Raw genomic sequence first — 18,183 nt, 5'->3', positions numbered from 1 at the left:
ATAGGGGTCATGACTGTGTTATCAGCTAGCGGAAATCTTTAAATCTTCAAATCAAAGACTGCCCTGTGTTAAAAAGAGAGTGATAAAGAAAGAAGTAATTGTGTTAAACATGGATGTCAGTGATTGGGTCCTGATGCTCATCAGCCTTTGAAAGCGAATGAATGTATCCTTTCTTTCTACCTTTTTTGGAAAGGTATCAAACAGCAGAAGTTTAATAGAATGTCTAAAAAAAACAAAAACAATACTGACACATTAAGCTGTTGCCATCAGTGGCATTTTAAGGTGGGAAATATGCAGAGGCAGGGCTAAAAGGGGGGCACAGGGTGGCACCCCCCGAAATATGATTGCCCGTAAGCTCAGCGGAGATCTGCTCTACAAGCGTAAAAACAGGACAGTCTTCTATTATATATTTAACGCAAGGTGTGTGCGGCCCTTTTACACAGAAATGGATCATAAAGTGTCTATATTTCTTTTAAATTAAACTACCGATATACAGGAAACGACTGTATACACGTGTGTGTGTGTGTGTGTGTGTGTGTGTGTGTGTGTGTGTGTGTGTGTGTGTGTGTGTGTGTGTGTGTGTGTGTGTGTGTGTGTGTGATGTAGTCCACGTATGTATTACATTGACCACCGCTTGACCACAGTCTTTTTTTAATCTTAACAGAATTTAACAGTTTTGGTGACTAAGTTAATGCATGACAGTCACCTTTTGTTGGCTAAACTTAACTGTAACGTCCGCTGAAAAGACCGTCGCCTATTTATATATATATATTTATATATATTTTACTGCCCAACCTCGATCTGCTTTCTGCAGTCAGGTGCAATTGCAGCTGTCTGTCTCTCTCTCTCTCTCTCTCTCTCTCTCTCTCTCTCTCTCTCTCTTACCGTATAAAACGCTTTATTCATATGATAAAAGTATGCTAGGAGCACACTCTCATACACATTAAATATTATAAGAACAGCTGATTTCTGGCACAGGAAAACACTTCAGTGGGCGGGCGGTTCCTGCTGAACTGTACAGCGAGCTAACGACTTTCAAAGTCTTCTAGTGGGAACATAGTTTAAGTGAGAGGAATATGCCACACACACCCACCACACACAAACACACACACACACACACACACACACACACACACACACACACACACACACACACACACACACACACACACAAAAAACAGCAAGTGCCTCTATACCTACTCACCATGAAGGGAATAAAATCCCTGGAGGTAGGAGAAGCTCCTACCAAAATGAAAAACCTGTTCATTCTCCATTGTTTGAAAAAAGGAAAGAGTGTAGTTTTCACAGTTGGAGGTGAATCACTGTGTTCTGCACATTGTCACCGGAGTTCAGTAAATTGTGAAATTTGCAACTGGAACATAAAAAAGTGTTACAAGAGTACAGTTTTACCACACCTACATGTCTTTTTCTGCAACTCCTGCTTAGTAGGTTAAAATTTGAGTACCACTCAGCCAACAGGAAGTAGACAGAGGCCCGCAAAACAGGACAGATGTAGAAGAACAGAACACTGGGCAGTCACAACAGCAACTGATAAGTACTCAATACTCTGCATGTTTATCACAGGAAAACAATGATGATGAAGACACTTTGGGTCTCATGCAAGAACCACAATGCATTCTTAAGTGGCATTGTAACGCTGCTGTGGACCAGGATCAGGGTCAAGATAAGGGGTCAACAGGGCAGACAGGGTTATCATATGGGCTTACTGTTTTGTTTTTTTTTACTTTTATTTATGGGCATACTGTTTTAAGTGCTTTCGGCCAAAGGAGGGAGAAAATGTAATGATATTTGAACAAAGATTTACATGCAAATCTGTTGCTCAGTGTGGACTCAATAAATGTGTGAGTCATGAACGAAGCCGGGCCACTGGCCTTCAACATTAGTTATGATTTGTGGTTCATCACATGTGATCTTGGCACTGCAGATGATTGAGAGTAATTAGCGGCAGTATATTGTGCTGGATGGTTTTTGTTATTGGAAGAACGTGGCCTATAATATTCCTACACATTACTGCTATGGAAAGACTTGCTAAAGGAGCGGTGATGTCATCAGTGATTTCTAACAGTCACCTGCAATTCTATGGAATATTCCTCTTTAATAATCCTTATAAATGTGTGCCCAGTGAACACTACAAAAAATCTGCAATAGCAGTGTCAGTGCAAGGGACCCGATTGTCATTACTCTAGAAGTTGTTGTTTTTCCAATATGTCTTGCCAATATTATACAAGAAAAGAAACAAAGGACAACACAAATAATTAGATCTCACCTGAGGGCACATCCACCATGTGTGATAGAGAGGGCAATGAATGATCAAATAAATGATTTATGAACATTCAACAAGGTAGTCATTTTAGCACATGCAAAGGGGATCTGATCATCCTTTCCTGACCTAAGGCTCTGCAAATGAATTGTGCTTCAATATCTAGGATAATCAAGGAAAACGTACAGTATGTCTCCAAGATCCTTCAGATAGAAAAGCAGGGTTTGTTGAAGAAAACCTGTCAGCAAGGTACGGTTTGCAGAGTACCACAGTAACTGACCCAGAGTTAAAGACTATTACATCTACTACTGTACTGTGTGTGTATCAACGCCTGATATATATTATATATATCTTATTCCATTAAAGTTACAGAAAAAAGACGTAATCAGATTACCAATACATTTAGTTAAAATCGGGATTATCAGAAGGATTACAATTTTAAAATACATTTTAAAATAAATAACAATATACTACTGTAGCACAGGGTTATGGGTTGTAGGAAGACAAGAAATTATGGAGCTGGGGGAGACCGTCACATAAGTCATTTAAATTAGGTTGATGATTACTGCACATATGAAGATAGACAGAATGGGATTTACATGGCAAGCAAAGGGCACATTAAGAAAAGGAAAGAGCTACTGTCAACAGCTAGGTAACATGCACTGATGTATCTGATATTTAATGAATCAATACTAAATACTGTATTTCTCATTTACCTTAAAGGGAAACTACCGGTTGTTACAACCTGGACCCTATTTTCCTATGTTTATGGGTCTAAGTGACTGATGGGAACAACAGTCTTTGACATTGGTCCAGTATTAAGCAAGATCGCTACAGTCCGCAGCGGCCGAAACAAGCTACGATGTAAGTTAATAGGGCAATTGTGCAGCTTGTATTTACGTTCACCAAAGTTCCTGTTTTGCCACTGACAGGCTCAGATTAATATTCTAAATGTCTGACAACATTATGGAAAGGATTTCTAAGGAGGTCGACCTTTCTGTTAAAGAGATAGATCTTTTTTTTTTAAACAAAAACATCCGCGAAATTGCATTCGCTAAAGCCACCAGACTCCATGTAAATAAACTGTAATTTTAGCATCGTAAAATACAATTCATTCAAACGTTCAAACGTTTTGGGTCGTCTTTCCACTTTTCCAACTATCACAACTCTAATTGTGGTTGAAATAAACTCATAGTTTACCGATTTACATGTGAAAATATGCTGGCTCTATATATATCTATATATATATATATATATATATTTTTTTTTAATGGAGTCTGGCGACCTCAGAGCTGTTTCTGGTTAAACAAAAAGGTCTTAAATAGGTTTTAAAAAGGCCTATGTCTGTAGGGATCATTTCCATAATGTTGTTAGACACTTATATATACACTTAATAATCTCAGCCTGTCTGCGGCAAAAACAGAACAGGACCAAATTGACGATGCACATTTGCCCCATAGGGTTACATTACAGCCTGGTCTGTGGCTGCCGGTTAAAGCGTTCACGCTTAAAGGGATACTTCACCGATTTAGCATTCAGCTTTGTATCAGTAGAAACCCGATAGTATTTCTGAATGACCGTGCCTCCCTCGCTCATGTCCCCCTGAGACGAGAGATTTCTGCATTTGGGGCCTGGAAAAAATCTTCCGATGACGTAAAATGACGATTTTTGCGTCATTGGAAGATTTTTGGGCCAGAGGCAAAGGACTACAGCCAGTAGTAGGATCTACTTCCGTATGTTTTCAACACGCGCCCACAGGGTTGGACTGCCGAGTCTGGCCGAGGTATTCGACGAAAACGACTGTCAGCCATCTTGAATCTTCGCTAAACAGGCTTTCGGTTTTCAGCAGAAAACATTTACAACAATTATCTGCATTCAAACTACCGGACGTGTGTACCACCGGGATACATCGGTACAGATCGGAGAATATGGAGGAAACGTTATTACAGACGCAATACTCGGCACACTACGTGAGCTTCGCCTGCACGGAGACCAGCGGTGTCGCTCAATACCGCTAGCCGGCTAGGGGACATCCTCATCGGCTAGGTGGAAGGTGTTTTTGTTGTTGTGGAAACATGCCTGAACAACAGTGTACCGGAACCGGGACTATCCAGCTACCAGGCTGCTCTCGCCGGCCCGTGGAGATGGACTGGTGTAGAAATAAAATCCAACTAGCTACTGCTAACTGCTGATGGAGCTTGTGACTGTTAAATGCCGACCATTCGACATTCCACGCTAATTCACGCCTGTGTTTATACTCCGTGTTTAGCTACACCAATGCTAGTGCGTTAGCTGAACTTTTACGGATCCTGCTTGCAAGTGTCCGCTCATTTAGACCACAAACTGGACTACATCCAACTTCAACGACACTCCCAACGTGAGTTCAGAGACTTTGTGTTTTTGTTGTGGAAACATGCCTGAATAGTGTACCGGACTGTCCAGCTACCAGGCCTGCTAGCCCTCCGAGCTAGATGCTCTGTCGCCGGGTAAAAGAGGTGGGCTGTGTTAACACCGAGTGGTGCAGAAACGTGGTGATTTGTATCCATTTAACTGCTAACTGCTGGTGGAGTTTGTGACTGTTAAATGCCGACCATTCTACATTACACACTAATTCACGGCTGTGTTTATGCTCGGTGTTTACAGCCCACCAAGCGCTAATGCTAGTATGCGTTAGCTGAACTTTACGGAGCCTATAAAGTGTGTGTACTAAACGTAGCCTGTTTCGTATGTCGTTTTTATATAATTTCGTTTTTATATATGTTAAATGTGTAACACCACTTGAGTCACGATGAAACGTTGTTTCGTGTATATGGTTGAAATGACAATAAAACACGCTTGAGTTGAGTTGAATGCCTCTGTCGGTCTGTCAAGCGGTAGGCGTGGCTTGGGAGTGGACTCAAAGCAACGAAGCAGGTGCATTCTGGGATTTGGTGTTTTTCATCCATATAAGACTAAAACACATTTTCTGGCTTTTATCGGCCTAGAAGGCACCAATTTAAATGTTTTTTTCACATTTCTACTACATAAGTGACCCAATTTAAAGATATATTCAGCTTTCCAGCGGTGAAATATTCCTTTAATACTGGAACAATTTCAAAGATTGTTGTTTCTATCAGTCACTTACACACAAAAACATAGGAAAATAGGGTTCAGGCAAAAAATTCCTGAAATTACCCTTTAACAGTAACTCCATCATCATAATGATGTTTGTTGTAGTAGAATTGGTGCATGCAGAAACAAAGAGCAGGGCTGGTGACTGAGGAAGCAGCAACTAACTCTGGATAATGAGCAAACTGACATAGAAAACCATGATTAATTCACAAGCTACAATTATATCCCAGTCAAACATACAAATAAGGCAATTGCTGTGAAAAATGACTTTAACAGAATTTATACATTTTTATAAATGGCCAAATGTCACTTTTTGCATATTCACGTTCATTCTTGCATTAAGAAGTACACTTGCTGTATATTTTCTCTGCGGTATTTTTTTTATGGGAATCATTTACACAAACCTAAAGCATTATTAGTGCTCCTGTCTGCAGCATCATATGAGATGCATCAGTCAGTGTGTATATTAATGTGTGATGTAGGTGTAGGTCAGGTGAGTTGGTGTTGGAGAATAGGCTCGGCTCTCTGGGAGGAGCAGGGAGACAGCATGCAGGATGATGGGATCCAGTAAATCTAATGATGCCATTGCTTTGCACAGGCTGTTCTCATGAACCATTTGTACATATAGCTACGGAAAGTAATAATGCACTGTAAATTCAATTCAAAAATGAATATGTATTCCACTAGTTATTACTGTCAGCAGCACACTGACTGCTGCTGTACAAGAGCGTGAAGATCCGCATAGGGAAGAGGTCGGGGGGGGATGCGTGGGTCCTAAAACACAGCGCTTTCAAGCAGGGGAGCGGAGTTCGTGGTCCGGAAGTGGAAAACACAACTATTTGTACCAGGAGTACTACTTAAAGACTAATATTTTAACCCGGACCACAATCTTATTTCTAATCTTAACTAGTTGTTTTGGTGTCTACACTTAACTGTCGTGTCCATAGGACGGTCAATTTTTGTCGGCTAAACTCAACTGCAACCGCCTGGCGAAACGACTGTAACCTCACGGTGCTCTGTACCCGGCTCACAGTCACCTTTTCTCGGCTAAATTTAACTGCAAAGGCTGCCACCTAACTGTCATGTGATCTGTCATCACGTGAGTTGTTGTGCATACGTTTTAAACGAACCGGTTCATGAGAATGAGTTAATTTGCATAATTGCCCATAAGGTTCTCAGACAACCAGAGATATTAAAGGTCCCATGACATATATATGCCCTAGTGGTCCCCTAATACTGTATCTGAAGTCTCTTTTATATAGACCTTAGTGGTCCCCTAATACTGTATCTGAAGTCTCTTTTATATAGACCTTAGTGGTCCCCTAATACTGTATCTGAAGTCTCTTTTATATAGACCTTAGTGGTCCCCTAATACTGTATCTGAAGTCTCTTTTATATAGACCTTAGTGGTCCCCTAATACTGTATCTGAAGTCTCTTTCCCGAAATTCAGCCTTGGTGCAGAATTACAGCCACTAGAGCCAGTCCCACAATGAGCTTTCCTTAGTATGTGCCATTTCTGTGTCTGTAGCTATTGAGGAGGAGGGGGGGGGGGGGCAAGGTGGAGAGTGGGGGTGTGGCCTTGACCAACTGCCACTTTGCTTGTTTGTAAGCCATGATGTCTCTCTCTTTCTCATGGGTGGGCTTAATTCTCTGGGTGGGCAAAGCAGAGAAAGGGGAGGTAACCTTGCTCCTTATGACCTCATAAGGGGAAGATTCCAGATCGGCCCATCTGAGCTTTCATTTTCTCAAAGGCAGAGCAGGATACCCAGGGCTCGGTTTACACCTATCACCATTTCTAGCCACGGGGGGGACCATAGGCAGGCTGGGAGAACTCATATTAATGTTAAAAAACCTCATAAAGTGAAATGTTCATGCCATGGGACCTTTAAGGGGAGTTCTGCTTACCGCAGATTCTACGCTCCCTCCCTCATCTCTGTCCCTCTCCTGCTGAGTCTCCTCCTCACTGTGCATGCTACTGCCGCCGACACCACCACCATCAAGGTCCTGCTACTCCCGAAAACATGTCTGTCAATTTGACACATTTGGCAGCGTCTGCCTGAAGGGCCTGTTTCTTTTTCTCATGCAGCTTCTCTGCACCTCCTTTGCGTTTCTTCTCCATGATCTCTATCACTATTCTAGCCTGGCAGATGCACACTGAAACTGCATGCAGGCAGAAATCCCAAAGAGGGTGCTGTTTAAAGATATGATTGGGCCAGTCCAGTTTCAATTAAGAAAACAACCAATGGGCCATTGAGCTACATGTTTCATGGGCCGTGTCTGTCAGAAAAAAAAAAACCTAGCCTGTGATATTTTCGATGAAAGTGTTTTGGGCCAGCAGCCCAGTGTCAGTTGAAAAAACAATGGGCCGCCAAAAGCCCTTTATACTATGCCAGGGGTCTTCAAAGTATTTTAGGCCCAGGACCCCTTAGCTAAAAGTGAGACGGAGCAGGGACCCCCAACTACATACATTGTATTCAGTTTAATTAAACTGGAGGAAAATTGATATTCACGTTATTAAGTGAAAAAGTTTATTGTAATAACAATATGTTTGTCAAGTTTTAACAACATATTATCACGTTATTACAACATACAAACTCATCAAGTTATGACAAAAAAAAATTTTTTTATCACGTTTTAACGTCAAAAGTTTCACGTAAAAACGCGATCATTTATTGTTTAACATGAAACTTTTCACGTTATAACGCTTGTTTATCACAACAAAAACTTTCTTTTATGCAATAAATTGGTGGAGGCGGACTTTCTCTGTCATCGATATTGTGTAAATTAAATGAAATACATTGTAGGCTTTGCTAATAATGTCTATATTTTCAGATATATTTTAATTTTGTGGAAAAAGGCTGGCCCCCTGCAGTAACTCCAAGGACCCCCATAGTTTTTTTTTCTTTTCTTCCGGAAACAGCCGAAGGTGGCCGAAGCCTCCCGAGCGTGTATATTGAGAAAATGTGAGGGATGCCGCTCTGTCAGAGTGGAGCCGCCGCGGACGGGCAGGGAGCAGACGGATACCGCCGTCTTCCCGGGAACACTAACCCACAGTGAGAGAGAGACAGTCCGGCAGCCGGAGCGGGGATTTACCTGACACTGCTTACGGACCTTTTACGGACCTTTTTATTTTTTTTATTTTTTCCTCTCCAATTCACCTAGGGGGTATTAGGGCAAGTGTGGCGGGACTGGAGGAACTGGGAGACTCTTTCTAAACTGTGTCTGATCTCGGGACCTCCCTGCTCTTCTTGTCTTCAACATCTTTTGCCGAAATGCAGACGTCCTGGAAACCCTGGTGAGAAATGGTGAGTTATGGCATCCTTTGCAAGAACTGCTTGGCTGTGTGAAGTGTCAGCTGTGTGACTATGTGTGCGGTGGTCGAAGGGGCGTCCTGCAGACTGGACACGCTGCATGCAACACTGAATCACATCATTCACACACAAGTCCGTCAGCTCTCACTTGCATCTGGCATCGCAGCCTACACTGACACAACATGACACCCAAATCTATTCAAAATCAATACACTGTTTGCCCGCAAAATTACATATCCTGTCTCAAAGGGAATGACTTATAGCCTACAATAGCTTGTATCCGCAGTTTCCCCATATAATCCTAAATAGGGATTTTTTTTTTAAAGTCAACTTTTACAGGCAAATTGTGTTAACAAAGGTCTTTTCTTACAGAAGGATATTAGGCTGTAAAAGTTGTATTAAAATGTATGCTTTTCATGAAGGGTTTGTCGTAAGGAGTCAGAAGAAATAAGTCAGATTTTATATTCTGTGCCTTTATGATTAACAAAGATTCCTTATTTCAGCTTTTCAAATGCAGAATGCTAAGGTACTTCCTTACCAAAAAATAAATAATGGCACACTCGTGCTCTAGGTTACATTGAAAACATTTGCAAATCAAAGCACCCATGTCATTTTATACGAAATGACATGTCTGTATCAAACCTGTCATTTTGCATATAATTATAGCATTATTTGCATCATGTATTAGTTTAGTTAGGTCTTGCCTTTCATAACAGGGCTCTCTGTTCAGACTCTCTGGTCAGTTGACCGTGGTATGATATTCACATTAGAATCCACTGGTAACATGATAAAAGAAAACTCACTTTCAAAAACTGCGTCTTGCTGCTTTGATGCATTTATTAAAGTTGAAACTGCATGTTTGACTTGCAGACTATTCTGTAATGCATCCATGCTTTCTAAAAATGTAAGCCTACAGAAATTGCATCACCAGCAACACCTCAGGTTAATGGCACGCTGTATTGTTTGTAAGAAACATATAAGAATGCATTACTTGCGTAGCCTATAGAGCAGGCCTATTGCTGTAATGACAAATGAAAGTATAGTCTAGCTGCTGCACAAATGCTCTACTCTGGACTGAGATTTAGTCTCAGCTCTGTTGTGTTGTCTGTGTGGCAGCCCGTGTGTTTCATGCTTATTATTAGCCAGTTATATTGTATGACTTAGCCCTCAGTGCTGCATTCTTTTGGCAATTTTCGAAAGCAAGAATAGCAAGCTGTCCTGTTCATGCGCCGGATGAGCAAATCCAAATGCTTGAGGACTAAATAAGGCAGAGGAAGAAGAGGAAGAAGAGTGCAGTTCACCTGGGTTTGACAGAGCCTTAATTAGACTGGACGGAGAAGAGAGAAGGAGTGAGGTATAGGGGGAGGGAATGAGTGCAACAGATGGAGGCAGGGAGGCCTGAGAGGAGCTGGAGTCACGGAAACAAGATGCAGACAGAGAGGAGGTGGAAGGAGTGTTCTGCGTGTTGTTCATCCACCTTGATAAATGCATCAGCTGGATGGCAGCACTGTGGATGAATAACGGAATGTAGACAGTGAGAGAGAGAGTGTGTTTGTGTGTGTGTGTGTGTGTGTGTGTATGTTTCTCTTCTCATCCTAATGAAGGCTGCATGAGGTTCAGACCTGAATGTTGAATGCATCACTGCCCTCCCCACACACACACGCACAAATTATTTCACATATATCTCCACACCAATATATCTATATATCCACACACATTCATTAGTTAAAGAGTCCGCTTTATTTTTATCAAAATAACAAACTAAGGTGTTGCTTTTCCTAGTAACGTAGTTTGTATGCGTTTGTGCCAGGCACAGGATGACTCGTTCCACTATCAGAATTTGGCTCGGCTGGCGGAGGTCTCTAGTGCGCCTGCTCTATGGGCTGCACAGTGTCAATCATCCGAATAATTTTATACGCAGTTTTGGCTCCATGAAGTGCCACAGAGCAACTCTCATAGGAATTAATGGGGTTCCTCCTTGAACACTGTATCCTGTTCTACTATTACAGCCATGGTTTGTGCTTAAGCGGTGTAACCCCCCCCCCCTCCCCCCCCCAAAAAAAAAGTGCAGTTTGTCCTTTGCTGTAATATGTGTCTTTGTGGCTGCAGCCGCTGTGGAGTTTATATAGTTGATCAACACATTCTCACAGTGGGCGTCATAAAGCGATGCTTCGTCAGGTGCCTTTGACATTTGCTACTAGGGTTGGGTATCGTTTGGGCGACATTTAACAGCTTGTTTATTGCTAAGGCCATATGGTTAAAATTAAATGATTTATTAAAATGTAATAAAAAATTACTTTCACCAGTAAATTGCTGGTAAACGACAAAAACAACCACTAGATGGAAAAAAAGGTATTTTACAATAACTTTGAATGCACCACGAGGCGGGTTTCAAGTGACGCACCGTCTGTGTTGTTTTTCCGACAACGGCAGCTGCAGACTGTTACGGCTCGGTGTTGGAATCCTCTACAGTGAAATACAGTCACACCGTTTAACGTTAGCTGCATAGACTGTTAATATTAATGGACAACGCATCCGGTTCGGCGAAGTGCTGCAAATGCGGAAGTGCATTAAACCTGCGTTCTATCTGAATTCCAGCAGGGGGCGACACGTGCGGTTGCAAAAAGGAGGTCGGTTTCTGTAGAAGTCTATGAGACAGTAACCCACTTCTCACTTGATTTATTATCTCAGTAAACATTTTCATAATGAGTTAATGGTCTCAATCGCTAGTTTTAAGTCTTCTGCAACACAAAAGGATGTTCATTTGTTGAATTATGGTCTCGTTGATTTAAAAATTGCCGATAAAGCAGGGGATGTTTTAGGGCGTGGCTATGATGCGACTGCCAGTGAAAGTGTGTAACGTAACGTAGAGTGTAAGGGCTCCTCCCTCACTCCTCCCTCTCGTCTAAAATCGTCACATCCGCAACCAGGATGGCTGCGGCCCATAATGTCAAACTCAACGACTCATAGCAGATCTCCACAAACCAATGGGTGACGTCACACATGCTCTGTCCATTAATATACAGTCTATGGTTAGCTGTCAGCATTTTAACCATGTTTAATCCGGCTGCTAGCTAACGGTAGGCTAACGTTACCTGCTGCCAAGTGTATTATGTTAACTAGCGTCACGTGCAGCGATGCTTCTGTTGCCTCTAACAAAAAGTCTCCTTTAGCATCTCGGTCAGACGCAGTGGGGCTTTCAACTAATTGGGGCTTGGTCGGGACTCTTGGCGTCGCTTTTTGACACACTGGGTTAGGACTGATTGGCGTCATTTAGAAAACGTAGGCTACGCTTAACTGACATGCGGCACAAGAACGGGACAGTTAGGTTTAGGAAAAGATAGTGGGTGGGGTTAGAAACTGTACGTTTCGGTCTCCTGGGGGAACGTCCTGTGTTGTTTAGTCTTGCATTGCTAGACCACAGCGCTGCGGAGGAAGGTTTGGCCCCTTCACACATAAACGGTCAGGACTTGTTTGCATTTCTCTAAACCAATCACAATCGTCTTGGGAGTTGCTAATCTACGGCTGCAAAGAAGGTGGATCTGTAAAATAGTCTCGGGAAGGAACTTGTTTTGGTGGAACATTTGCACCCTGTTAAAGAAAACGTACAAACATACAATATTAAAAGGAAGTTAACTGTAACACACAATACAATAACATGAGCTACAAATTAGCTGGATAGAATGTTAAATGCAATTTTCCTTTATCAGTGTGTATTTTGTCCACAGCAAATCCCCACCAATCTGTCCCAAAATGGCAAATCTGACGCTGAGAGACACTGACCCACAGGAGCGTTTTCCGTCCTCATATTTAAACCAGAGAATGTTAATGGTCGCAATTTGAAACACATCGGTAGCTTTGTGAAACGGTCGTCTTTCGTGGTTTTGAATGTAACTGTCGTGGTTTTAAACATGCCGCTAACGTTGTAAAACGGTCGCTGTTTGGTTATGCTTAGGCACCAAGAATTCTTAGTTAAGTTGGAAAAAAATCGTGGTTTGGGTTAAAATCCGACGTTACTTCACTTACGGTTATGCATGTGATGCTGAAGATCGATGCTGTTTTAAGCCCCCAACGTCGACTTCAAGGCAGCGCTGCGACCGTCGACTTCAAGGCACCTAACCCTAACCATTGCCTAATCCTAGTGCCTTCCAGGCAGCGCTGCCTGGAAGACGACGGGCTTAAAACACCAAACACCGATGCTGAACGTGACATTCGTAAAGTTAAAAATAAATAAAAACGCTGTTTACTTTTTATTTTCAAACGGGACAAGAACCCCGGTCCCCTGGGTGAAAGTCCTGTGTTTCTTTGACCTATGGGAGCGTTTTTCAGCGGAGGACTGTCTCGACTGAGTCCACATCGACATTGTCCACATCGTCATTTTGTCATTTAAAAATGGCAACAAATTGCAACATTATACATCATACTTCGGATGATGACGTTAGAGCCCCTGAAATTTGGCACATCAATCAATAATTAGCTGGAAATATGGAAACGCCCATGTACTTAATCTACTTTGAAAGGACTGCCTAAGGGCTCCAAATCCACCCATTTTGCATTTTATTTTTATTTTTAAGGGCCAGTAAAGACAAATATGACAGCTGATTGTGCCTTTTGAATCCGTTGTACACGGTTTTGTCAGTACCCCTACCAAATTTAAAAAAAAAAAAAAAAGCTCTATCTGACTTGACACGGAATTACCCCGATATCATTTCTTCACTGCAGGTATGGGATTGAATCTGACTGCAAACTTGTGCTTCTTTGTCTTGATAACAGTTCCATCTAAGGCTCTGGCTGCTGATTGTTTCACAGCTGTACGTGGGCTGGTTTCCCTCCATCTCTGCTCACACTCAGCCGTCCTCTCCACATTGATAAATTGTGTGTAATTTCAGGGATGAACAAGCATGAAAACATATGGGTGGAGGGGGCTGCTATATTTTGGCATTGTGTATATACAGCATTTCCATCCAGGTTAGAGTCTGCACATTGAGAGAAAGAGGACTACAGAACCCTGCAGGCTGGAACCAGACCCATGCTGAGATGGTTCCATACAGGACCATAATGGTTCTATAATTAGCCTGTTTAGAAAGTTTCTGCAGTATCATGTAGATGGTGGCTACTTGAGGCCGATACCCAGAGTTGAGAATGATAGAAATCTGATAACAATATATCAGTGATATCATTTTCTTTATCATGTCTACACACAACATAAACAAATGTTGCGATAAAATAAATGATTATATAATTGTCAGTGCATCATTTTCAGACAAAAATTTAAAAACAAACAAGCTTGTGAGATGTTGTCTGGCTTTGTGACGCTCCAAACCTGGAGTTTTTAAAGATATTTTTTTAGGGCTTTTTCATTTATTAGAACATCTGAAGCAAGCCAGGAAATTGGAGAGAGTGAGAGAGAGACAGAGGGGACGACATAGAGCTAGAGGTCACCCCAAAACCTGCAGTTTTAATTAAATTCTTGAAGCTCATTTTTTCTTCTGGGGCCATTTTTTTGGCCGTAAACCAAAGATCATCTCAGGATGTTGTTTCTCAACTCAGGGCTGCACTCACAAAAAAATTCCTGTACATCATTCCTCAGCAGAAACATCAGTTTTCATCATTTTCTCTTGTTAACTTGAAAGAGAACAGAGAGCAGATGCTAGGCACTCCGTTTTTATTTAGCTGGTGCCACAGTTGTTTCCCCAATGAGATCAGATTACAGCAGGTTGCATTTCCTGCTGTAGCATCTTCAAAGAAAAGCATATTTCTTAATCAAGTTTTGTAACAACACAGACAACCGCTCCCTGCTATCATCCCATCCCATCTGTCTGTAGTATACACAAGGGTTATTTATGGGGAGTTTCTCTGTAAGTATGGAAAAAGAGAGCTTTGCTCTTAGTGATAAGTCCCTGAATCGACAAAGGTTACATGATGTATCAACACATTCTCACTCCCATCGCGTAAAATACGGACGCTTGGTCAGGTGGCCTTTGGCGTTATTATTGACACTAAAAGTCTCCTTTAGCGTCATATCGAAACGCGCTTTATCTAAACTTGACTATTGGCATCACTTCTGACGCAGTTAGGTTTAGGAAAAGATCGTGGGAGGGCTTACAAAAGGTTGGTTTCTGTGACGCGGGACAAGAACTGGACAGTTCGGTTTAGGAAACGTGACACGTGGGACATGAACCCCGGTCTCTTGGGTGAAAGTTCTATGTTGTTTGACCCATCCACCCCCTAACCAGCCTCCCCATGTAGATTTTCGGGCTTTTGTACTACTCGCTACTATTGCCGCTCTTAATACTACGTCATCTCCAAGTGCCGCGGAGCTGCTGCTCTGCCCGGTGCGTTCCACACACGCTGAAGGGTGCTTTTTGCGTTGTATCTGACGCTGACAGCCACTGCCCAACAGTCCGTATTTTACGAATTCGGAGTGAGAACGGGTTGGATGAATAATAAGTTTACATGCTATATAGAACTCAACAGTGTGGTTCAGGAAGTAAAAATCCCATTCATTTTCTCCATAAGGATTTGGATTATTAGGGTTAGGTGATGCCATCCAAGGTAGAAACAAAGGTTTATGCTCCTGTAAAAGTCGGTACGAAATCAACCTTGTTTTAAGAAAAACCCACAATCCTAAGCGTTACAGCCACGTCTCTGATTGGTGAAACTTGCTGTAACCATGAAAACGTTTACCGTACCCGCGAAACTGCAAATGGCTATAGCGAGCTGCTACCACTGAAGTCTCTGATAGTTTCTGTACAGTCTTGTACCTTTTCAAAATGTTATTTTGCGCCGAATCAAATGTTTTATGGTCACGATTTATCTCGTAGCTCGTTGGCCTGTTTCCAGGCTTAAAACTCTTTACATAAGCATTTAATGAAACGTCAATGTAGATATTGATAATGGTGAAAATCACTTCCGGAAGCAGAGCCGTTCAAAAAGTGGGTGCTCAGTGTTGAGCTCTATTGTCAAACCAAATGCATACACATGTACTGTATATCAAGACAATATTGAAAGGGCATTACATTTTATTTTTAACAAATCTATTCTGTGGTCAGTAATGATGTACATGCAATCCTGGAGTTTTTGGTCTCTCTGAGGAGCGGGGAACTCATTTGATAGGCGTGGACATGATTGGATGGGAGTGTTCAGTTTGTCTCTTGCATGTCGTGGTATTGTTCCTGGGCTGATTGACCTATCTACAGAACAGTCCAGCTCGTCTCCTTTCATTCCCTGGGTGGAACAGGACCACAATAGCTGGGCCTTTCAGGGAGACTCTCTATTGTTTGCTGTTTCATCTCACCTCAGAGCCAGGGCAAGATCCTATCAGCACTGGCAGACCTGTAATTTCCCCACTGTCACACAGGATGGTTGCTGGTATCGAAAATGATCTCTGCAATGGGTATTTGGCCTGTGCAGTTTTTTGAGGATGTCCTGCTTGAATACCGTAATGTATTTGTAGTTGAAACAGGATGTTTGGGTGGGACACAACCTGCTGATCGACTGTTTAGTAGCAGAGATGCATTTTACCAGAACACACTGCTATAACAAGTACACCCTGTTTACACAGGTAGTTCAGCCCTGTGTGATCTGGGTGTATTTATATAGAAGCATTCATAAATGTAATGACTTGGCCATAAAAAGAAATATAGGTAAACTAATGTGACAGGCATGGGCGCATCAACATGTTAGGAGAAAATGAGCCTGACAATTAAAGTCTAAATATATATATACTGTATATAAAACACAAGCATGAGTTAACATGCTCAGGAAATTACATATTTGGAAATTCTATAGGTGGAAATAAATATTACAAATAAGAATGGGAGTGTGAAAAATACAGTTTAGAGAGCTCATTAGGCCATATTGCATGATATTATTTTTTCTTTACAAACAGAAGGATATGCATACAATGGGAGGTGACCTAAATTACTGTAAAACAGTTGTTTTTTTGAAGTGTCTACTGTATGATTAAAAGTAAGAAGGCTATTGTATGTATTTTATAATTGAAAAATAAATAAAATAAAAGGGAGGTTGTCCTCGCAATTGGTGGAAGCCCAGTGGGGTTAAGCTGATTTGAAGGGAAACAATTAAAACAGCCTATGAAAAGCAGAAATATTATATAAATAATGATATAACGATGTTGATAAAAAATTATCATCCCTGTAAGAGAAATTGAATGATCTGCATGACATACTAAAGTAAAGTTTAGGCGTCCATATATATGGAGGTGTACTCCTTGATGCATCGATATATATCATAGAACAGGAATGAGAGTAGAACGGACATTCCCATTCAAATCAACATAGCAGGATGGCCAGAGCGGCGGCCATTTTAATTTGTACCATTGCCATCACAAAACCAAGGGGGTAAGCCTCTCCCTGGAACGCGTAGCTTCTATGGCGCCATTTTGATGCTACCAAGCCATCACCTCCCGTTAGCGTTCCATTGACTGTCATTCATTTTGGCGCCACTTTGACAGTGAATAACTTTACATCTGAAGTGTTTAAAGACGCTATTTGTCCATTGTTTATTTCTAAAGAAACACGACAATGTATAAAAGGCTCCATTACCTTGTATCTCACGTTATTGCTCTGGAAGTAGACGTTTTTGTAAAAATAGGCTAACGATTGTGTCATAACCACATGACTTACTGTCGCATAGTAGAGGAATTACCATAGTACAGATGAAGCTCGCAGGCAGTTTCGACTTACATTAGCTGTTTAAGTTTAATTACTAATGTTAACTAGCATAGTTAGCAATAATTAGCCTGTGCTTATGTTACCACCTTACATATACCCACGCTCTCCGTCTATGTAAGACTGGGAATGATTGAGATAAAGTTACAAAAAAATACAAAGGAAAGAATGTACAAATGTATGTACAAGTGGCAAATAAAAATGACCACCTACTAAGTATTTATAAAAAAATATGTCTGTGCAAGTTGCACTTAGTGCAGTATTGTGATGTATATGACTCTTATCCAGCGAAGCTGTCGTAGCCTCTTAGAGTAGAGTAGAAAAGAGTAAAGTATCAGTATTGATGAATTGCATTGAATTTTGATCAGTGGTTGAGAGGCTCTGCTGGGATGCTGTTGATAAGCCTCTGTCCTCCTCTTGTGCACAAGACTGTACCATCTCTAAAGTTGCTTCTCGGGCCTCCGTCTGTTTTCTCTGTCCGCTGTGGCTCCATCACACGGCTCTACTGCTTGCTTCCCTGTCAGAATCATAAGCCGGCTATTTACTGCAGTGCTTCAATTAATAGGAACTAATGAGCAGACGGCTGAGTTGTGGAATAATGCCAGATACACGTGCAGTTGATTAAAGCTGTGTTAATATGTGTATGTAGGGCAGGGCAATAATTCAATATGATAATTTATCGTCTTTTAATGGAATCACATCGTGATGAAATCATATATCGAGATATCGTGATATAGGCCTACAATTACCTTGGCTTAATTGATACTAACAAGCACATACTTACTC

General features: G+C 41.6%; 1 protein-coding gene across 1 annotated transcript in view; it reads left to right on the top strand.

Moving 5' to 3' along the window:
* The first annotated feature begins 8,387 nt into the window (after positions 1–8,387).
* ptprfa (protein tyrosine phosphatase receptor type Fa) overlaps positions 8,388–18,183 on the top strand; it is a 412,601-nt gene continuing 402,805 nt past the window's right edge. The window contains exon 1 of the mRNA XM_039810996.1: positions 8,388–8,698. The gene's annotated coding sequence lies outside the window, so the exon portion shown is untranslated. The remainder of the gene's footprint in view (positions 8,699–18,183) is intronic.

Source organism: Perca fluviatilis, chromosome 9 (genome assembly GCF_010015445.1).
Source record: "Perca fluviatilis chromosome 9, GENO_Pfluv_1.0, whole genome shotgun sequence".
NCBI lineage: Eukaryota > Metazoa > Chordata > Actinopteri > Perciformes > Percidae > Perca > Perca fluviatilis.
The sequence above is the reverse complement of the archived record's forward strand: the minus strand, read 5'-3'. Positions and strand labels throughout refer to the sequence as shown.